This window comes from Lutjanus erythropterus, chromosome 5 (genome assembly GCF_056507025.1).
Source record: "Lutjanus erythropterus isolate fLutEry1 chromosome 5, fLutEry1.hap2, whole genome shotgun sequence".
In the NCBI taxonomy this organism is placed as follows: Eukaryota; Metazoa; Chordata; class Actinopteri; order Lutjaniformes; family Lutjanidae; genus Lutjanus; species Lutjanus erythropterus.
The window spans coordinates 28,755,111-28,780,180 of record NC_139321.1 but is presented as its reverse complement, the minus strand read 5'-3'; positions in this window follow the sequence as shown (position 1 = coordinate 28,780,180).

Sequence of the window (25,070 nt, the reverse complement as noted above, 5' to 3'; positions counted from 1 at the left end):
GCAAAAAAAAAAAAAAAAAAGGATAAGCACTTCTGAAAATTTCCAGGCCTAGATAATATTATCATGTCAGTTTCATCAGCAGCACTGTTAGAAAATGCACAGAAGCAGATGCATACACACTTAACCCACATAATTTGATATGTAGACACCAAATGGACACGCAGAATGTGTGAGATGGAACACGGGTTCAGTCACCAAAATAACCTTCATAGGAGGCTGTCTGCATATGAAAAATAAACAAGTCCCCTGGAGGCACACCGCTGCCAGCCTGTTCTGAGTGTGTTTCTGTGTACAAGACAGCAGAAGACAGCGGCAGACAGCCCAAACGCACAATGATGTATTTGTGCAGGCGATGTCAGTAGTTTTGTGAGTGTACTACTTGTCAATTTGGGTTTGCATGGCGTGGGTTATCAAAGTTATGAGAGAGAGAAACAGGGAGCGAAAGAGATTAGGGCAGCAAGTAGGGGTCCACGGGAGAGTGTGATTAGTGTATTAAGCATGCATCAGAGCCCCTCCGAGCTGTCTCGGCTAAGGCAGGGCGTCTAGATGAATAGCTTTAATATCCCTGTATTGCAAAAGCAGAGCAACAGTTGTTTCCCATTGATGGCTTAGGGGTATGACCGACATAGACACTGACCTTTGGAAAGCAGTATGACAACCCCCTGTCCTTTCTACCCCAAAGCCTGTGACCCGTTGAGACCCTGGGGACAATGAACCAGCAGTACCAGTGGGAAAAGTCCATGTATGTTAGAGGAACAAAGGCTAGCTAATGCACTGTTTTCTCTTTTCATATCCTGGCGGGGGTAATCTGACCTTCTGCCTCTTGTTTCAACATGGTGAAAGCAGCAGCAGTAAGACGCTGACCTCTGGAGCCTTGTCCTCGACGCCACCCTCCCCATGGACACATGCACTTTACACACACACTACTTTTTTGTCATCCTGGCTAAAATGTTTTAAAAGAAGATGATATTCAAATAGAGTGAGAAAAAAAGATAGCGGTATGATAAATGTTCAAATGCCCTCCCACTTTTAAATGCAGACGGTGCAATCTTTTTTGTTTTCCTCTTGTCTGATGTCAACATACCTAATTCTGCAGAGGAAATGCTGACACTGTGTTATCAGTTCGGTGATATGCTTTATGAAAACAGACCATTACTCTTCAAAGTGCCGCGATGAGGCCCATCACGATGTTTCCTTTGAGCACAAAGAATCCAACACGTGTAAAGGAAATGGAATGCATTGATTCCACACGCCGTTGCTTGTTCTTTAATACTTTTCGTCAAGCCTTTGTATGTAGACATAATCAACCTGAAAAAGAACTGCTAGCACTCTGATTTTAAAAATAAACCTCCTCTTTGAAGCCCAATTTACATCACTGCTGGGTAACTGCCATGTTGCACACACCATCAAATGATTAATGGACAAACTAGCCAAGAAAGACCCAATCAATTAAAAATAGACACATTTGAAGTAAGCAAAAAATAACATTTAACACTGTGTCACAGGCAGTTTTCCTTTTATCCTCAAAATAGGTCCTATTTATCTCAATTAGCTGAAGTGAAACCTTTGAACAATGTGCAAAGGTGTGGTTTCATTAAATGATAATCAGAATTCACTTTACTTTTAATACTGCGCAGATGTGTGTTCAAAAATATATTGTCCACTGATGACAGAGAAAACGGAAGGGTTCCAATCTTCACTTTTCCAACTTCTGTCTCCTGATATTGACACTTGAAAAAAAAAGCACAAAGTAATCTCAGTCATCTTCCACTTTCTATATACCCTCTATCTTTTCCCCCTTTTTCCTTCACAAAAGACAGATTTGAGTTGTTCAAGTGATAGCTTGAGTGATGGCCATCTTGGGAAATGAAATATTTGCTGAAACTCTGCGCCCTTGAAAGTTAATTCACAAGAACACAGGAGGTATGGTAGAAACCGTGAAGGAGAACAGTAATAGGTTTTCTATCTTACTTTGTCAACTTTTCTCTTGTTTCTTTCATTTTATGGTACCATTCTTTTAACGTTCAGAATACATTTTTTTTGCTAAAGAGATGTTTTATAAATAAATGTTCATAATAGTATGTGGGTGAAGGTTTGCCAAATTCATACATCTGCATCATGCAACAAGTGAAGATTCATGTTCTTTTGTTACTGCATTGTATATTGTGTTCTCTATGGATACATTTTTCTGTGTCAGTTTGGTTTTATTGATGTTACTTACTTGGTCTTGTGGAGGCAAATTTCCTCTGTTGGAGGACAATAAATCAATCTACCAATTCTGCGGCATTTAAAACATGGCACCAACTCTGGGCACAAAGGTGCTCTGATATTTAAGACAAACTACTTTAGGGGCATTTCATCAGAAATCAATCACTTTCTGATCTCATTGCTTTTGATTTGATTTTGATTTACTATAATAAATGTTAACCTAAGAAAATGAGGTTTGATTAATCAGAATGACCAACCACTGAGGAAGAGGAGCCTAGGGGTGTAGGGAAGAAAATCAGTATAGCACAGTATTGTGATAGTTTGTGCTGCAATACTGTATCAATTCACAGACAGAAGTATTGCTCTGCAAATGCAAATTAACCTGGTGCTGAGTTTTTTCCTGGGAGGGTCAGCGGGGCTGGTAGGTTTTTATGACAGTGTTGGTCAGTCTGTCTGCTAATCAGTCCCATTTTGGTGCATTAAAAATGAATCAAACTTGATCTTTTTCTTGATAAAACAGATGTTGGTTTTCATTTGGGGAAATAATTTACAGTTCAAAAAAAGTAATATATTGCAACATACATTATCGAAATGCTCTGCACATCATTTTTAAAATCACAATAATATTGTATCATGTGTTCAGTATGGTGATACCATCATAATGTAGGGCCTCTGGTGATTCCCACCCCTACTAAAGACACGGATATCTTCTTCAAAAACAAGTCTACTGGTCAGACAGTCGCTGGTGTTATATACAGAGCTGATGCATTTTATTTTCGAATGAGAGGTTATTTACCGAACATTCACTTGGCTCCACACTAATTGACACCAAAGAGGACAGAAGAGCTGAGTGGATAAAAAGTTTATTTTTCATGGCAATGGGTGTGTGGATTTTAGTTCTGCTTCATCAAGCAGGGTGAGTACAAGGTTTAAGCTCAATAATAAATCTATAACAGCTGTCTGTGACCTAACTTCAGATTTGAGAAATGAAAATTTTGCCATGTTTTATGTTCTTTTATGGTTTATATTTGGTAGGTTGTCCTGTTGATTTTGGCACTAGGATGTTGTTAATGTGTCTTTTCCCACAGACTGGGGCGAGGTTGGACTAATGTTGTAATTTTGAGGGATCATAAAGAGAAACTGTGAATTTTAAGCCTGGTTTGAAGCAAAGTTAGCAGGTCAGATGCCAGTAACTGTTTTCATGTTGCTGTTTGTGGAAGTTCTGCAGCACAAACTGAGCTTTGTTTGTACAGATGCTGGCCGGTACGTGTATGTGTTGTTGGTGTATGTAAATTTACCTGACCGACATGCCCGAAAGGTAATGATAAAGCTACATGTGAAAAAATAAACCACTACAACCCTACATAACAGTATGATTCCATGAATATCAAAAAGCTTACAAAGAAAGAAATTTCAACACCTTTGGTCCACAATATATGAATATGCAAATTGGGTGTTTTTCTTTTAATTCTTAAACTTCAATTTCCAAAAAGCATGAACTCAGATTCTTATTTTAAGTATGTTTAAGGGCAGACACTTATTTGCATCTTGGTTGAGCAACAGCAGATTTCTAAGTTTTCTGAGGATGACATGCCTTTGAAATAGATGGACCACAGTGGTGTCGTGGGTCAGGGATTCTGAAATTGCAGCATTTAAGATTTTCTCTTTGAGCTCGTTTACAATGCCCATTTCAGGACCAAATACAGACTCAACAACGGTACCTCTTTGTTAAGGACAATATCCAAGCTGTTGAAGCGGAATACTTCACAATATCCCAATGGCTAGCTGAGAGCAAATTTCTGAAACTGTATTTCAGTCTAGCAAAAACTTTACCAGGCACTAGAAGTCTTAAGTACTTTCAACTGATTTCAACGACAAAGGTCATGTCACGGCAGTTCTTCTAAGCAATAACTCAAACAGAAGAACCAGTCAAGTTGCAGACAATGTTGGCAAGTAAGCAAGTCTAGCTTAAATGTGATTATTTTCTGATTTCTTTACTCCTCACTAACAGCAAACTGAATATCTTTGGGTTGTGAGTGAAACAAAAAATACATTTGAGCGCATTATCTTTGGGATGGCCCAATTGATTTTTTATTTTAATTGATTTTTTTTTTTTACCATTTTCTGTTTTTTAACCCTATTCACTTCAGTGGAGCCATGCACAGCAACAGGCAGACTAAACTGTCCCAGTCCAAATGAGACGACCAAATCATCATCAGCCCTTGAGCAGTGGCTTCAATATAAAGAAATTCTCACCTTCACATGACATGGAATACACATTGTGGCTGACTTGGGCTTCCTTGTTGTGTAATTTCATTTTAATGTTCTGTTTCCCAGTTATGTTTAGATAGATAAATAGGAAAACTAAAGTAATACTTGAGATGATGAAATAAATTGTTGGCAATATTAAGAATTCATGAGTTAAACTGATCTACCCACCGTATACCCAGAAGTCTGCCGTTGCTCAACAAATAGCGCGCACAACATGAAAACTTCAAGATGAATGTAATGTAATGAAACGTCTACCCTATAACATATAAAACTAGAAGGACACTCAAAGAGCACACACTTACACCAACGCCAAATCACTCTCCTTCATTAAAACTGGGCCACTAGTTTTTCCGTCATCTTGCTGACACACAGACAAACAAATAAACCAAAAACACAACCTCCTTGGAGGGTGTAAAACTGTGAAAAAATATGAGTTTAGGTGTTTTTTGCAACTGCAAATTGGGGTTACATTATGCATATTTATTCTGGACCAAAATGATTGAAATTGGGAATAACCCTGTTGTAACCCTGTTGTTGTTTTTCACTTTACTCTCAAAGATGGGTATGGAAATCAAAAAATATTCACACTTAAGAAGCTGAAATCAGACATTTTTTAAGAGTTTTATCTTAAAAAGTACTCAAACCAATTAATCGATTATGAAAATAGCTGGCAATTGATTTAATAGTTGACAACTAATCGATTACTCGGTTTACTGTTGCAGCTCTACAGTAAAATATCTGATTTATCTGTCAGTCCTTACACCACATTAAATTAGTGATGTTAATACGTCCTTTAATTTAATAATAAAGAATTTCAGGGTCCCTGGCCTCCTGTCATTTTCCTAAAGCGTCCCCCAGGCAAAACAAGTTGAGCATCCCTGATGGACAGACTCTCTGGGTAATGTTGAAGTTGTGCTGAAGAATTATCAGGATGCACAGTGCTATTTTATGTCAAGGATGATGAAGATTTGCTCTCATGCTCAGGCTAGTGCCAATGTCTAAGGTGTTAGGTGGGGTCACATCTTTGATGTGTGTCTGGCTTTACCAAGCAACGCACACATGATCCTTTTTAAAAGCCCACTAAGCATTTGTGGATATGTCAGCTGTTTGATCCTTGTTACAAACCTCCTGAAGCAGGAAAAAATACTACTTTTCATTGTAGAAACATTTTTGACACAGAAGTGTCACAATGTGTAGAGTGGGTTGTTTGGAAGAGCCACTGACTGCTTTTGAAGGGAAGGGAAAGAGCTGATTTGACTGGCCATCAGTGACACCACACCACTGATTCACCTTAATAACAACAACATTGTGTGGAGGACCAGCAACAAGCAGACATTCATAGTAAAAAATAACATCCTCTCCATCCTGGAGACTCAGGCTTGTACAGAAACTAACTGCCATCACTGACTCAATTTCATCTCTCACTGTAACTGACTATTTTGCAGCGGCTATCCACCACGAGAGCACCAGGCTGTGGTGCATCATCCAATCAGCTGAGAAAATCACTGTATGCAACTCGCCCTCCTTCTAGGCCTGTGTGACTCCAGGATCAAGAAGTGCACTTAAAAACACATCTCTTCACTAACCCCTCTCGCACCAGCCAGAATATTTTCCAAGCTCTCTCAGCAGGAGTATGCTATAGAACTGCCAAGACCAACACTACCAAGTGGAGCTTTTTTTTAGAGCCATCTCACCAAAGAGCAAAGATCCTGATCCCCGTGACTCACCCATGACTAACGAGTGCCTGATTTCACTAAGTACATGAGCACTGATGTTAATCTGCACATACTACATGTCTCTACAACATATAATATTAGAATTATGCTAGCTGTGAAACAGCAGTATTTCTGTACACTTTGCTGTCTACACAAAGCTGAGTGCACGGTATTGTATAGTTCTATCAGTGTAGATACAGTAAGGTTAGGGTTACACACTCAGCCATGGTACATAATGGAATTGTCTAAAGCAAACTCTTAGTACCTACCTACCTACCTACCTACCTATCTATCTATGGTCTACCATTTATGTTAAACAACCAAAACCTGGAAAAATACTGCAAAATGGTGAGAAAACAATACAGTAAATCTGGTAAAAATCATTGCATTTTTTTTTTTTCAGACACTTGATTGGCACTATTATGCAGCATAAATCCAACCTGACAGGACACTGTAATTTGATCTATATTTCAGAACAGAGAATGGTTCCTTCAAAATGTATAAGCGTTTCTCTTTAAGGTTTTTTTTTTTTTACGCAGCTTTGTTAAATACTAAATTCTGATTGGTCACTTCTGCCATTCTAAGGTCTGTTTCTGACTAGCAGACCTTTGCTGTGAATAAAAGACTGTTGCTATGGACACAGTTCTGACTGTAGATTGTAAAGTAAGTAACCGTGTAATAAGCGGAAGAATGTACAATAAGCAGGTCATTACTGGTCAGTAGCACTTTCACCTCACATCAAGAAAGTCGTGGATTCAAATACCATTTCGGACAAGGCCTTTCTGTGTGAAGTTTGCATGTTCTCCCCGTGTCTATGTGGATTTCGTCCTGGTGCTCCATTTTCCCTCACCATCAAAAACATGTACAGTATATTAGGTCAATTCTCCTGTCACTACTGCTGACCACGGTGCTGCTTTAGAACTGGAATTGGACCCTGGGCACTGTACAGCGGCTGCCTACTACTGATACGAGGATGGGTTAAATGCAGACTGAATCTGAATGTGTGATTGTACTTTGTATAGTTTTGATTGGTTATGACTGCTATCATATTTATTTTTGTGATATGAGACCAGATATTGTCTTAGATTTTGTATATCTTTATATACATATCCACACTGTTCTAGCTGTTCTATTATTTGCTTTTACCCACTTAGTCATTATATCCACTAGGGCTGCAACTGATGATTATTTTCATTCTCAATTGCTTATTCAAACGATTAGTTGTTTGGTCTAAAATAACAGAAAAGGGTTTAAAAAAAAAAATTAAAAAAAAGTAAAAAGCTGATCAGTATTTCCCAAAGACCAAGATGACATCCATAAATGTCTTATTTTGTCTACAACTCAACGATATTTAGTTTAATGTTATATAGTGGTAAAGATACCAGAAAATAATCACATTTAAGAATTTTTTTCTTAAAAAATTACTCAAACTGTACACATAGCTAATGCTGATTTATCAAAAATCTCATTGTGTTAACATTTTGTGAAAGTCATCCCTACAATATTTTCACAATATCAAGGTATTTTGTCAAAAAATAGTGTGATGTTTGATTTTGTCCATATCACCAAGCCATACTGTTGGGTAGTTTAATCCAGAGCAATGCATCATACTCTATATCACACATGTCAAACTCAAGGCCTGTGGGCCACATCTGGCCCGCAAGATAATTTCATGTCTATTATCAGTGACCCACTGGTAAATTGCACTCCCACCACTCATACTACAAATTCCACAATGCAATGCAACAGCTGCCACGCAAGTCAAGAACTGTGCACCAACCCCTCCTCTTGCTGCTTTCATGGCACACTGATCAGTGGTCAGCGGATAAATTCACAGGTCGGCACTTTTACAGTGACACTTAAGCTGGCCCCCAAAATAAATGGCCAAACAAAAAGTGGACTTTGAAAACAGGAACTTTCATAGCAGGTGGGAGGCAGAGTACCTGTTAGTTGACATTGGAGGTAAATCTGTGTGCCTTGTTTGTGGAGATAATGTGGGCGTAATTAAAGAATATAACATAAGACGGCACTATGAGACAAAACATCAGGACAAGTACAAAAACCTTGACAAACAGCAGAAGCTACACAAGGCAGAAGAGTTTAAAAAGAGTCTGGTGTCACAGCAGGCTATGTTCACAAAAGCAAAATCACAAAGTGAAGCTGCTGTGAAAGCCAGTTTTATAGTGGCAGAAGAGATCAGCCATATCAGCCAAATCAGCCCGGCCATTTATGGAGGGAGAGTTTTTGAAGCGCTGCATGATTAAAGTGTGCGACGTCTTGCATCCAGACAAAAAGCAAGCATTTTCAAATGTAAGCCTCAGCAGAAATACTGTTGCTGATCGGATATGTGAACTTAAATATTCTGAGCTGAAATATTCTCATTCTGCTTTATACTATTGTTGAAGAAAATAAAATATTTTAAATTTTATTTATTTTATTGAGGAAAAAGTTGTTGCAGTCTGGCTGTTCAAATTCATATTTCTGAATAAAACATAGTCAGTTTTAGACTGTTCAATAAATGTTAATCCTGTTTGGCCGCAACTTAGACTGTGTTTTAAATTTTGGCCCCTTCTGTGATTGAGTTTGACACCCCTGCTCTATATCATCATACGTTTTCACTATTTGGAATTTATGGTATGTTATTTGAAAGAAAATGTGTATAATTGAGATACATGTTGTATGTCAAGCCATAACCTAAAAATATTGTGATATTATTTATAAGCCATATCGACAGTTCTACTTCAAACCCAGACAGGGTGGGGGAGGACCCCAACGCAAAGCAGAGGAATCACCCCTCACTGCACATTATCCCTTACATAATATTCCACTGATGGATACTGTACTGTATATCAACCATTTATCAACCAATAATAATTATGGATGCCAGTTTTATATTTCAAAACCATGTTTGCAATGAAGATATGGAGGGAAAACATAACAAAATTAGATTTACTCTGGTTGGACCTCAATGATGTTTCACTTCAGACCCATTTTCGCCCTTCCAGACAGCCAATTGCAGACCACAGACGTGAGTAATTGGCCAAAAGTGTCAGTGGTTCATCTAAACCACCTCTTTGTTTACACTTCTCTCCTGTCTTTACAGCTCCTGCAGATGCATCAGCAGTGTGGTGTTCTGGGCGGTAATTGCAAGAGGTGAGAGGGCCAAGGCTCTCTGCGAGGCACCTCTGGTGGCTCAGAGGTGACTGCAGTCCCTGCAGTTTGAAGTGCTGTCTGCTTGAAAGGGAAGTTGACTTTGACAAGACAGGAGCCTCTCTTTGCCTTGTGGGAAGAAACAGGGAGAGCAAAGGGTCCCTCTGTCTGCCCACATCGCATTACTTAGACCTAATGGCAAATTGTCACTATGGAACACACCTCAGCCACAAAGAGGTGTTTCAGGGACAGAGGCAAAAGCGACCTCTCCAAGGTTGGACAGTCATTGCCAAAGGGGAGTTTTGAGTTGATTCCATGGTACCATAGTGTATGGTCTGCAGGCAAAACAATCTCAGCTGATGCTTTTTTTTCCCTCGTAAATAAAGGTGTAAAGAAAATGCCATGAGTGATGCCCTGGTTCTGTTTATGTTGTGCTGTATATTCCTTTAGGTGATGTTAAACACAATAAGAATTGATAGTCAGCATAATATGTGTTATTGTTTGAATTATGTGTCATCACTCCATAAAATTAAGTCTCATTCTAGTTTGATTTTTTTTTTTTTTTTGCCTCTACAATTTTAGACAACAGTAAAAGATCTAGTGTACTGAAAACTTTGATATTTTATAGTCTCTTGAAAATAAGACTGTCTCAATGTGCTGTGTAAATAAAGGTTAAATAACAATAATAACATTTAAATATAATATTCTTTAATAAAGTTATTTACTAACAGTGCAGCGTAAAGTGGTACACAAATAATGCACAATTCACATAGAAAAAGTCTATTTTCATTCCAGCACAAAAATTCACTCTATCTGCTACCACACCGGTTAGCAGTGATTTGTTTCCCTCTAAAAAAATTGGTATGGATCTCAAAACTCCTATTTCCGTCAGGCTGTAGTTTGATCACTACACATAATCAAGCCTCATTCTTGATTTATGATGATTTGATTTTATGATTTTATCAATGTTTTTTGTTCCCTTTAAACCTGTAACACTAAAACATTCAATGTACCTAGAAATTCTATATTTTATAATTTAAATACTCACTCTTAAACATGTTAATATCATCATTTTCATTGTCAAATATAATCAGGATGCTGTACAGCCTATATAGATGCATACACTGTATATATCCACATGTGTATAAACTAGTCAATTATGTTAATCATTTAATGTTTCTTCCAGCACTCTGCACCTTTGCACTATTTTACTCTTGTTTATCATTTACAACAGTTGACTTGATATAATGACACTGTATGTGTTGTGCTTTTTATAAATATTTATATACCATCTATTCTTTTTCACCTACTTCTGTGCACATTGTAGTACTGTACTACTGTGTGTCCTTGTTTTTTTTAGCTGTATAGTTATTTCTGTTATATCTAACTAACTGAAAATTGTTCTTGGAACTGTGTGTAAGTACACAGACAGCAACAAAAAATCGGAGTCAAATTTATTGCACATGTACACATAATTGGCTGAAAAAGCTGATTCCATGTCTGTTTTTGATTGTTGTATTTGTTTTATTTTTTATGCTTAGAACCAAATTTGCTGGAAAAAAAACCCACATATCCAGGTTGAGGATCTAAATTTAACAGTAAGTGGACAGGTACTCTGCCACTGTGTGTCTCTTTTTGCAATCACTCTGATATTGCATTTCATACAGGAGCCATTTAGTACTGTTTATTTTTGCAGTCTTTCTCATATTAGATTCCAAACTGGTTGTTAGTTGCTGTCTTCACTCATCATTCAAGTGATATTACGTATGCATTGTCATACTGCCAGCATTTTTTCAAGTCATAATTTGCTTCCCATAAATGTGACTATTAATTTTTGGTTCAATGTGAAATGCACTATCACCAGTGTGCAAGGCTGACAAAAAGAATGGTTGAATGAGTTCTACAGGGGGTGCTTGTGTCTAGAAAATGCATTTATATTGTCTCAATTTATTTTAAAGACCATTACAAAGTATAAATTGTGCATACTGGTTTTGGGAGTATACAGTGTTTTTGCAGGCATGTGACACAATGAGGAATATGCAGATCTGAGACCTCCTGGGGCTCTCCTGATCGTTCTGCGCCAAATTTCTCATCTCTCTCCACTGTACAGTTTGCTAAAACAAATTAGAGTCTTAGGGAGGGTAATTCACACTCCCGCTCTATAATGCAAAACATATTCTCAATATCTCTCACTTTTGAATCCCAAGTCTACTGCAGTATAATTCTCACTACATCAGGCACCCACAAATTTACATTAGCCAGACGTCCATTTCCTCTGGAGCAGATGAGCTGATCTCAAAATAAATACAAATACTCTGTTGCAAAGTCATTCTGTTGTTTATTTTGTAACTGAGGACATCTACATGTGTATAAGGAAAAAATCTGATTTAATTATTATACAACCCCTGCAGATGTGAGTAAGACCCTTCATATTGTTTGTAGTATTATTACTGTGACAAAACATTGAGCAATCAACCTTTTCACTAAAGAGCATTTCTAATAAGGCTTAATTTACTGCACTTCACTTAGATTACAAACTGTGTTACCACATCCAAAAAAAAAAAAAATCATTAATGAATAATGACTTGTTGCAAGACACACTTATATACTTGTATGGTATTAGGAATCAGAGTGGGAAATTGCATTTTTAAAATGTGAACATCTACAAGCCATTAACAGATAAAAGTTCAAATTCACCAGCTGCTCAACAGTAAATCACTATTTTCTGCCTGAAATCTACCACACACTCTCATATTTTACCAGCAGTCGGATGCTGGCTGGTGCTAATTTCCTACCCTGTTAGGGATGCTCAATGAATATCTGGGCCTATAAATTAGTGGTTGATAATAGGAGATTTATATTATCATTATTTATCATGAAACTACATTGAATACTATAATTAAACTATGACTGACCATTATCACCTGTAATAATATCTGGTATGGCAGAGTACGTCAAAGTATTCTGGCTAATTTGCATTCTTAGGCAAAATGCTATTAAAGTTAAAGATATTTGTATTATACCATATTATTCCACTAGAAAAAAAATAAATGCACATTTGAAAAGTCAGAACTGTTCTTTGTTTTGCTGTAATGGTGATTTCTTCATGGAATATTAAATCGTCCATCTTTGCTCTCTACATTTTAGCCTTTCTTACACTCAGGTGTGCATTAACCTGCCTACAGGTTATATGAACTTATTTTTAAAAGACAAATATCTTAAATCATCAGTTATCTTATAGGTATTAGGAAGTAAGAAGTAAGTAATTATCAGTTACTGGCATCAGCTAAAAAAAATCCATATCGTGCATCCCTGTATGTTAGGTTTACCACTCTCATACAGTGAACTTATCAGCCTTTTGTACTCACAGTAGCCTATTTTGAAACTTGCCTAAAGACAGTCAGCGCAGTTTGTTTTTTCAAGCTTTACAGCCTGCTATCAGTCAAATAAACAGCTGTTTGGGTCCCTGCTTTAATTAAAGTAAATTCCTGCATCAACTCATCAGTGTGCGAGAAAACAAGGGGAGTAGCAAACAACAATATGAGTCTCAAACTAAACATGCACAGCAACCCTTAGACCCAGTATAAAATCACAAGCGTTCGTGTTTCTATTTGTAATGCCAGAACACCATCTTTCTACAGTGCTGTGAGCAAAGCTTTTATCAGGGGAGAATAAGGATGTGCGTTTCATGCAGTGCATTACAGACACTTATCAGGATTGGATAATTAAACTTGGTTAAACTGAATAAAATCAGGAGGAGAATGACTGCAGGTGTTCCACAGATGTATGAGATGACCTTAAATACCTCATTTCATTTCTTTAAATTATTAGAGTTACTTTGATTGCATTTGTCCTTGTTCCTTCATCGCTCTTTTTCTCAGAAAGTTTTGATGTGAGCAAAGGATGACCAGTGTATCAAAATGCTTATATAAGCCTCTCAAACACCAACTGCACTACAATCCCCCCCTCCACTTTATGGCACATTGCAGACAGCAAAGAGCTGAGACGATCAGACCATTATTGATAAATCAGCTGACGACCCGGCGTGATCAAACAATAGTGATATATACCAGCAATACACATTTCATCAATAGCAATAAGACAATTATTCAACAGTTTCACTTAAATGCATTAAATGCAAACCGCCATCAAAGCACATAACAAATACCTGTTTCATAAACAGCCTATCATATTCCTTGATCACGGTGCTAAGAGTGACACACACCAACCAATGAAATGTGCTGATTAGTTGAACCAACAACATGTGACACAACAACTGAAACAGCGTGGAGTGAGAAAATGAGTGTGTTACTGTCATCAGAACAAGGGGTATCGTGGACCAGCGGCAATTTTTAAATAAAAGTTAAACATATCCCATTTCTAACCAACTACAAATGCAGACGGTTAAATTCAAAATAATGTGGTTAAAATCAACCTTTTTTCTCTTGGTATTTATCAATAATAGGTGAGAAAAAAATATAAATAATTAGGCCTGGGAAAAAACAGTGTGAATCAATTTATTTTATTTGTTTATTGGAAAACGGTCAGAGGGCCACCCAGCACCCTATCAGGGGCAAGATTTGGCCAGCAGGCCGCAAGTTGAGTATCCCCGCCGTACTGGCAGCTGGTCCACCCCAAGTTAAGTTTCCGAAAGCAGCACAGATTTGGTTTAATGAATATTGCAGTTGTTCTAGATATACTGCGTGAAGTAGTAAGCTACTACGCTTTGCACCATAGACAATCTACTGCATCCATGCCAACTTGATTGTACTACCAATGTACAGATATTATACTGTACATACTATCCTTTTAACTGTGCAATATCAGAATTTCTTATGTGCTTGGCATAAATTCAACTTTTGAGTCTGTATTTTGTTTTGCAATTGTATATATTGTTTCCTATTTTTTATAGGCCTATTTCCTCTTGTTTATAGTGTTCCAATTTCTTATGTTTATACAGTTACTATTTTTTATATTTCCTCTTGTTTATATTACTTGTGTACAATGTATTATTTATTGCTTGGTATTGATGCTTGTTTCTATTTTTCTATCTTCTTTGCTTCTGTAACACGGCAAATTTCTTCACTGTGGGACCAATGAAGCATAATCTTATATTATGATATCCTCAGTCACACTAAAGGCACACCATTATACACTGTAAGGTCTAAATGTCAACAGAGAAAAAGAAGAGCATGCATATCTAACTTGTGTTAAGTTGCATAATTACACTTTGATATGATGGCCTATCTGAGCGAGTGCTGCGGCCCACCACCACTTCAGCACTTGAAGTGCTTCTCCACTCATGGAAACAAAGGTAACAGACTGTCAAAGAGCAATAACACCGACCACTGAGCACAACAACAGGCTGATGTGACAGTGTAAACTGCAGCTTCTGAAAACAATGTCACATAGAGATGAATCCATAACAGAGCTGATGTTCATTAAGCATCACAAGCAGCAACCAACCAAGCCAAACAGAAAACAGCCATGATAAACATCCAATAATCAAGCTCTAAATACTGCATGATAAACAAACATCTAACCACCAAACTGTATCACACTGCGCAAAGTTAAAGGGATAGTTCTGATTATTTGATGTGGGGTTGTATGAGGTATTAACTGATGATCAGTATATCATATTGGCATTATAGATGATGCCAGTCAGCATGCCTCTAGTTAGAAGAAGCAGAGAGAAGTACCAGCACAGAAGCTCAGAAATGTGCTGTTGCGGGTGGGATCAGCAAAAAAAGGTATTTTACCTACTAAAATAAAGGTCCACCTGAAAGAAAAAAATCTATATCAATTTAAGTGTATGCTCTATTCAGAATATTTTCACCACTTTGCCATGAGGCAGCCTTTTCCAACACAAAGCCATCAGTTATATAAACCACATATCTCTCTCTCCAAACCAAACTAATGAAAAAGGCCATCTAAAAAATCGATATCAGTTTAAGTGTAAGCTGTATTAAGAATATTTTATTTATTGAATGACTTTGGTATTTTTAAAGGATAGTTTGGATTCACAAAAGCCACACATAAACACAAACAAACTAACAGACTGAGGCAGCCGTACATCAGCAGCTCCCATGCTTCTGAGATAAAATGACCAATTCTGACTGTGGAGCAACATTTGGCTTATGTAACCATGGTTTCCATCAGAAAAATACTGTCTGACAGCAAAGTAAAGCAACAAAATATTCTAAATATAGCATACACTTAAATCAATATTGATTATTTTAGTACAGTACAGTCCATCCTTAGCTTTATACACTGGTACTCCTGCTGCTTCTCTAAACTGGGGGCATGCAAACCAGCATGTACTGTAGCTCATGAACTGATTATGGATTGCTATCTCATAAAACCCCACTCTGAATAATACGAACTATCCCTTAAACAGAATAAGTTCTTACCTTTAGAAGAGTTTCTTCCTCCTTGACCTTGTATGTGCAAACTGATCCAATCCTCAAAGTCCATCGATCACACCAGGCTGGACACCGTAGCCAGCAATGACAGCACAGTGTCAGTCAGTTCTGGGCCAATGTTGACAGTAATGTAGAGTTGATGCCAAACCTGCTGATAGTGATTAAATAAACAATTCTCTTGGTACAGTCTCTTTTGGAAGGCAGCAATGCAACAGGCCACCTGTGAGAGAAGATGCTTTCTATGAAGGTCAGTGTCCCACACTTTGGTCAGCCCTGATCTTGCAAGGCTGCTGCGGCTCCATGACAAGCAGCTTTCTGCACACACTGCATTACAACTCCTCTTTCATTTGGGATCCGGATAAATATTGAAATCCTAGCGCTGATTTCCTGTCCGAAACAGATGAATTGTCCCATCACCATCTCTGTGTACATGGAGGTACTGCTGGCGGTGTTCATCTCCAGGCTTGTCTCCCTCATCTCTGCTTTATCTGCCCCACAGGAGCTGTCGCCTTGCCAAGCAAACACCATAGTCCCGCGTTGCCGATGACAGCCATGATGCTGGCGGCGGGGCTTTTAATGTGTCCGCTTCGACATTACCACTATCTTTGCTGCTGGTGTGCGACTGTGGCAGTTAGCGGCGAGGCTAACTGATGACAGCACCTGTTGCTGTCCTGCAGAGCTTTCACTGACACAAAGGTGACATTTAGGGAACTTTTTTAATGGGATCTCGTCCTGACAGGGCACTGTCTGGGGGCTATTTATCACTTTCTGCATGCTAACGTTAACTAAAGGGTAATTTGGTGCCTAATTAAGTTGCTACTTGGACGCACATTGTAATTATGAACCCACGGGGTGACAAGGGAAGTTTTCTGCTACAGTTTTATTTACGCTGTAACAGTTTCAAAAGCGTCTGTATACAAACAACAAGGCACTTACTCCAGCAGAGTGCAGGTGAATCCGTTACCGTCGAATTTAAATCCAAGATGGCTGTCCGGCGTTGCCACTGTTCCGCTTGTCAACTTTGCCATGTCTTCCTCTAACAACCGGAAGCAGAAAAATGCAACATACACATTAAAGGTCCGGTGTGTAACACTTACAGGGATTTATTGGCAGGATATGACAGTAAATCTATCAATCTATACCAAGATAATTAGAAATTCCTATGATTTTCAATACCATTATTGTGAATTAAGTTATCTGAAACATTGAAGTTGCAACTGTTTTTTTAATTGATGGAAAATGAGATGACTGACACTGAATTTATCAATAGGGAACTAGGTCTCCTTGCTAATGTATTAAATATGATTAGATATGGAATCATGAAAATAAGTTTATTATATACATGATACATCTGTAAATCATCTCCATTCAGCAAAGCGATGTGTTTGTATCTGCTGCAGCAAATGTCATCTGGTCCTTTGGCAAGAATCTATGGAATAAGAGTGCTTACTTCCTATGTATTCATTATTCTTATATATTATCTATCTATGACAGCAATGTCTTGAAAATGTCCACTATTGTTGCACAGTCTAGCATTGCACCTTTGGTTTTTGATATCTCTTTGTATCTATTTGACTTTTTTTCACTTTTCATGAGCACTGACAAAAAGATGTTTGCTCTCACATGGACCTTTTCCATACATGTGCTGACTAGGTTTGTGCATCTGGTGTGTCTTCATACACATATGTGAGTTGAGTGGCTGCAAAACGCTAGTGAACGGCATTTCATTTACTAAATATTCTTCAAAGTAAAAGTAGCCTATTAGCAACTGTTGACCTTTTAGTGTGCTTTTTTACTTTTTTGCTCTCATATTTTAAATTCTTCAAAGCAGCTGCCTTTTGCTCTGATGACAGCTTTGTATACTGTTGGAGTAATGTGAAGCAAGTCTTACAAAAATATAGAAAACATATGAGAAGTGTGTCCAAAACTTTTGAGTGGTACTGTATATATACAGTGGGGTTAGGGTTTTTTTGTCATGCTAGACTGGCCACCAAGAGCTGTGGTTCTCAACCTGGGGGTCAGGATCCACAAGGGGGTCGCAAAATCATTTGTAGGGGTTACCAGATCAATAATCAAATAACATACTGTGGCAAACAACATGAAATCAGAATGAGGAAGCATCTCTCAGTGAAGTCCATTAGAAACATTAAACTTAAGGACAAGCACAAGCTCAAAAATACGCTACTAATACAGCTGGCCTCAAGAAATGATACAGCCAACTTATTAATGGTTAAAACTATAAAGAAACCCTCACACCAAAAACTAATATTTGCATTTTATAACATAAAGCAAACATAACTAACTACTCATTCCAGCACTAAGCATGATGGCAAATGAGATTGTATATTAGACTGGGGAATGGTTTTTACATTACATGGCTTGGACCAGTGACATAATGTGGGTTTGGTATTTGGTTTCATCAGTGTTGTGCATGAACAGGTTAAAGGGGCAGTGTTCATTATATTTATTTGGTGAATGTTGAACTGAACAGATCAGTTTGCAATCAGTGAACGTGAGCGACGTTCACTTCTGAGTGCGATAACAGCACTTACATCGTCAGCTGACAAACACAGAGGTGTGATAGCAGCACAGAGAGAGAGGGAGCATGTGAATATGAACAGAAATGTTGCAGTGATACAAAAATTTTGGTCATTTCTGTAGCTTTAAGTGTGTGAACTGGAGTTTGTGTTACAGTGAGAAAAGGACTCACATCATGTTCGCTCATCTCTTATGTCTCGTCTCCCCTCCCTGTTTCCTTGCTGTTCTCATGTATAATGATGCATTCAATTTGAACTGGAAAGTCAGAGCTTCAACTTGCATGTTGAAAATTTCTGCAGTATGTTGGCATGCAAGTTGCCATGCAAAAACAATCCTGGCCATTTAATATTCATCTCATAATACAAAAATATGAATATTGCGTACGATTTAGTAAGATGCTACTGTAATCCTTTTAGACTCCAGTGTCCCTGAACTAAATGTTTGGGACTGTCAACTTAGTTCAAAGTTTTAAATGAAGAGCTATGAATGTGAACTAGTTCGTTTCAATCTCTGTGAACTGAACTTTGAGCCAGCTCATTTTAAGTGTGAACTTTCACAGCACTGGCTTTCATGTTTGTCCAGTAATTTCTCAACAGTCCTGGGCAGACTGTGTGGGTGCTGGGGGGTCACAAACACCAACGTGATTGTTTTGGCAGGTTGCAACTCGAAAAAGTAGAGAACTACTGACCTAGAGGATGACACAGGCCAACCGGAGGATTTATTTTATTTATTTATTTTTTTGAGTGTGATGGCATCTTTATTGGAAGCCATGATCCAAACTCTTACAATACTCTGTTGGATAGGTTTTGATGAATCATAATAGACTATTGGCAGCAGTCATCCCACAGGAAAAAGGTCATGGTTTCAGACCAAATCCAACAAACTACAGCCCTTTTGTGTTTTCAGTCTTAATGCTCTTTCCGTGTCCGTGTGGGTTCAGGATTGTGACTTGTGGTGGCGTATTTGCCACAGTGTGACGGCTACTTTTACATAAATAAATACACTGAATACTCCCCCCATTACTGTATAATATATTTTTTGATGGACAAAAAAAAAAAAGATTATAGACAACATGTAACAGTTTTCTTGAATTGCATTGTATATATGTACGTACTGTATGTCTATGGCTATCTGTATTGGATAGTAGAATTTCAGCATCTCATCATATTCAGAAAGATTATACAACAATTATTTTGTTTACATTCTGTAAATACAGCTCTCAGAAGGCTATGACAGCATCCCACTGGATAAGACTCATGGGATATGTTCACAGTTGACTGAGGGTTTAAAGTTTATTTACTCATGGTTTACGATCTGATTTGCATTCGGCTGAAATGACTTGTGTTGCCTGGTTTCTGTTTATGGTTATTACACTCAATTCCTTAGCTCCTTACAAACCTAGAGGAGGGTCTAATTACCCATGGTTACAGTACAACACTGATGCATTATAGAGACTAGAATTTTTTTAATTTAGCGAAACACGTCTGTTGTTCAGTTTGGTTAGGTGCATTCCATATCTTTGCAAACAAGGAAGCCTCTATTTTGGCTTCTGAAATGTTTTGATACATATACATGCCTCCCTCTCTGTCCTCATGTCTTTTCACTGTGCCTACAACACCCAATATTATAAAATACTTGAGAGAGCTGAGCTGGATGTATTTCTTTTGAAAATGAAAATCTGATGGTTCTCACCTAAGAAAGAGGTTTGCCTCATGGGAAAAGCTTTTTCAGAGTTTTTCAAAGAGGTACAAGATAAAGCTATCATTAGCATCTCCTTGGTATGAGCTATGACCAAGGATACTGTGCCTCTGGAAACAACACTTCCTGTGACATTCCACTGTTTGATTCTCTGCAGTAACCTTGGCAATTGCCTCAATCACAGGGAATTAATTCCAGTCATGTCACTCCCTCCCCCTCCCTTGAGTTGTATCGGGCCCATGCATCGTACTACTGGCCCTGATTCACCCTGAATACCAGCCAAGCCCAACGATTTTCAGGTCCCCAGGCCCCTATTGGTATCTGTCTGCCTCCACTCTCAAAATGGTCCAGTCTTTTGTCTGCACACACTTTTTAGCTGCCAGATTGTGGCAGATTCAGGCCTTTTTTATTTCCAGGCTCACAGATCATGTCAAAATGCAAAGGCTGTTTTTACTTAACAGTGTTCAGCTCCCACATTGCATTTTTTACAACATAAAGGGGTTGTGCATTTCAACCTTAAATTTTACCAATTAACCCATGGATGCACAACATCAGCACATCATTGGAAGGGACGGACAAAGGCTTTAAAATAAGATAACAGTATCGACCTATAATCAGTATTTTTACAGATATGACAGGCTGATGAGACGATGCTTTAATTATGTGCATGTGATGTGAATATGTCAGCGGTGTGGAGGGTTTTTGAAGAATCCAAAATAAAAACAAAGTTGCTATTTTCAATGATTGGTCAGTGGTGGGAATGCAAGGGGGAGCCAAATTTCTTTCTATCAACACTACGTCAAAGTCTGTCATCCTGATCATCACAATAAATCTGTGATGAAAAAACATTATCAGCAGTATTTGTCTATAAACACATTATTTTCACACATAAACTGCATTTATGTGGACCCTGCATAATCTGATTAACAGCCCAATCACAATAAAAACGCCTCATGTAAACACCTTGGAATGAATATTTTCTTCCTGTGCATGTCAGCCCCATGCGGGAGGAAGTGATGCATTACGAACAAATTCCCAGGTGGCATAGAAACATGTTGGTAGCAACACCGAACTGGACAGAAGCAGATGCAAATTTTACGTTACAAACCTTCAAAGATTTAAAGATGGTGCTATTGTTCACAAGATACAATGTGGATCCATCTTGATAATTACTGAGCAGAGACACTTCTCTCTTTACTGCAGACCAGTAAACCATATCAGATGCCTCAAAGTGGCCAGAACCAGTTTGCACATGTCATGCTGTACACTGAAACTCAGTATACAGAACGTAGCAGAGACAAATGTTTGGTATAAAATGTGAATTTAAAAGTCAAAGGCTGAAATATTTGGAGCTGTCATTATAGCAACATAATGATATATTTCTTGTCCACTACATTTATATATTTGTTCTGCATGACATTTAGGCCAGCATCAGTTTAAGAACAACAAGGAAAAGTTATGACAATTCAAAGAAACTTCTTGTAAAGGTGCCACCAGAGAACTTGCCCTGTAAAACTGGTGGTAATTTTACAGCAGCTGAGCATCAGTGCATTTCTGGGTAATAAATGTACATTCCATCAGGTCATGAAGCCCTTTTCTAAGGAGTTCAGGCAATGATTACTGCTTTCAGTCTCAATTCAGAGTTCAGTAGGCAAGCAGCTGCTGCTTACTCCCATTGTGCTGAGTACAGCCATACAGCTAAGCCTGCCTATTCAAAGGACCATGTAGTTGAGGCATCCAATAGAAATGCTGCTGTGACGCCAGGCAGGTAGCCTTATTTCCACAGCCTCAGCTTTGTAATGCACAATTAATGAGCCTTCTCACATGGGTTAGACAAGGCCTTTTAAATACTGAGGTACCTTCAAAGCACTCTTATTTGGAGTCTTTTGTCATGCTAGACTGGCCACCCAGAGGATGGAACTTTGTGTTTGGCACTGCTGTATAATGGCGTCTTTACTGCAAGCCTTCATCCACACTTTTACTAAACTCTGTTGGGAAGGTTTTCATGAATCATAATTGACTATTGACCATGGTCACCCCACAGCAAGTAGGTTATAGTTTCAAACCCAACCCGACCAACGAGAGCTTTTTGTTGTTCTGAGTTTGAATGCTCTCCCTGTTTGTCTGTGTGGGTTTCCAATAGTCCAAAAGATGCAGAATGCAGGTTTGGTACATTGGAGACTGTAATGTTGTCTGTGGGTATGAATGTGAGTATGTGGTTTTCTGCAGGGGTGGAAGTAATGAATTAAAGCTACTCACATTACTGTGATTAAGTAACTTATTTTGTATTTTTTCATGTCTGTAATTCTACTGTTACTTTAAGAACCAATGTGTAACAATCGTGTGTCCAAAATGAATGCTGCAGTCCAAATAGCGAGTTGGAGCCATGGACAGCAAATTGAATAGGTTGAAATCCTATTTAATAAACACTCTATGGTTGAAGCAAGTTGTTTCTCCCTGCCCCCTCTTCTCCAGGTTCAAGGAAGCTCAGGCAGGGTGAAGGAACTGTGCAGGAGTGCAAGACTCACACATTAATTTGACAAGCTAGGATGAATCCTACACTGTAAGTTGAGCAGCTGTTTACAACTGTAATTTCTCTGTTGATGTAGAGCTAAACCTATTTTTCTGAAAATACACACTCTGGAGTTTGAGTTCAGTGACTGCCTGCCTTACTGCCTGCCAGACTCCAACATATTGTTAAATTTAGTCATTATAAACACCTAAGCCGTCTAAAACATAATGAATGATATCTTGCAACTCATAAACAGACACTAACTCATTCAACAAATGTTCAACATTAATTTGAACCCTACTTAAAGTGGAACAATAACACAATTCATGGACCACAGTAGAAAACTTCATAGTCTTTTTATGAATTATTATAGTAAATAAATTACAGATTTATCCTTGAAGTATGCATTACACTATGTAATCACCACGTAGTCTACAATTTAAATTAATATCCAAACCTGTCAAGAAAAAACTTGACATGTGGACAAAAAACACACGTGAAGACGTAGAGATTTTAGTTTTCTTTCCGCCACAGGTTATTTGTGTGTATCCGTTAGCCCCATAATATATGGGTGATTTCTCCAGAATGTACTCTGCCTCTTGTCCTGTGTGTTCAGGAATAGTCTCCACCCTCCACCCCTACCACCCCTGCCCTGAAAGGAGCTGTTCAGAAAATGGATGGATGGATAATTGACGAGTGAATCAAATAATACATGCTTTTAACATGTAGATCTAGATATGGGTTAAAGAGACAGTTTGTTTATGGTTTTAAGCACTCAAGTTTTTCCTTTATACATTCCATTGTTGGTGGCTATTTCATCTGAGGAAACATGCATAATGCATATCCTCTATGGATTTTTGTCAGGTGGAGATGATGTATGTATGCTCATGTAAAGGAATGGATGACTTGGAGGAGGTGGGGGTTGAATCTACGGTGGGAGGTTGTCTTGGACCAAAGGCATCTGTCTGGAAGTGGCTGTAATTGGCTGCAGTGTGGCGTTATCTCATTAATATGGAGCCCAGGGGAAGGAGACAGCCAACTTCCCCCTCTGTGTTTGGTTGTTTGACTGTATCTCCATTGATGCTAAACGCAGTGCTCCCGGGGCACCCCATGCCTGTTGCCTGCTTCGTTAAAACCAAGAAAATGAATATTAATGTCATACAGACTGGAAGCTGCAGTTGCAGAAGGGGGTCGTCAGTCTAAGGGCTGTTACTTCCAATTTCTGGGTTTACTTAATAGGGTCTATTTGGGAGGGTCTAATCCTGCAGGAAGGCATGTTCTATCAACATGCAAAGTGCTGTTGACACCTTATTTCTCTGTCTTAAGGGGAGCATGGCACACAGTACCCTTTATCAAATACATGGGTCACATACTAAAAAAATGGCCTACTTGGAAATATATAACTTACTCATCCATAGTCAGTACATTAGCTATGGTGGTCAGCACACCCCCAGTTCAGAGAAGCAGAGAGGACCACCAGCACAGAACCTAAGCATACCTTACCATCAGGCAGCATTTCTGAATGTGGAAACCACTATAATGTAAGCCAAATATCGCTCTGTCTCAGCCATGGGCAAAATGAGTAATTTTATCTCAAAGAACATGGTAGTTGTTGGCTTTTTTGATTACTTTCTTGGTGTTTTAAATGGACAGTTTGGATTCACAGAAGTCACACAATACACAAACTAATGGATCAGAGCAGGGGTTGAACAGAAACTCCTATGTGCTGTAAAGTGAAATTATTTCAATATTATTTCCCCAGTGGAGTTTGGCTGAGCATGACAGAGCAATATTTGGCCTAAATAATGTGGTTTCCTGTTGGAAAATGCTGTCTGGCAGCAAGGTAAAACAGCAAAAATATTGTAAATTTAGCATACACTTACATATAGTGATTGGTGGCCCCTTTTAAAATGGCTAAAACGTGTTTTTCTGCCAACCCCGTCCACAGCAATTCATTGCTTAACTTCCACACTGAGTGTCCTATCTGCTTCGCCAAAATCAGGGTGTATCATCCACCATTTACTATAACACACTGACTATTAATAAGTACCTCATATGTCCCCATATCGAATAATCTGAACTATCCCTTTAAAAATGGTAGGTATAATTCCATGTTCTAATTCTGAGTGGCTACAGACACACTACAAGAAGGTTTTTTCATGATGTTTTCATGACATCTGGCACAGAGTGAGGTAAACTGATAAAACTGTGTGTGCATGGGCACAGAGTAGCTCTGTTCCCCCAACCTTGATCTTGGGAAAGTAGTAAATAATGTCTGTGAACATCATAGTAACATTTATGACAGTGACCAGTTTTCCATTCACTTGACACCAGTAACACCAGCAAGCAGATGTGTCACTTCATCCATAGATATTAAATATCATACCATACCATAGATAATAAATAGCCACAGACAGCAGCATCATGCTCCTTTTCTCCACGATGAACTTGCTAGAAGGACATAGATTGGATCAGAAATGTGAGAATCACTGAAAATGCTTTTGAGTTCCTCTGATTTATTCTCACATATTTGGAGAAGAGGCACAGATACTACAA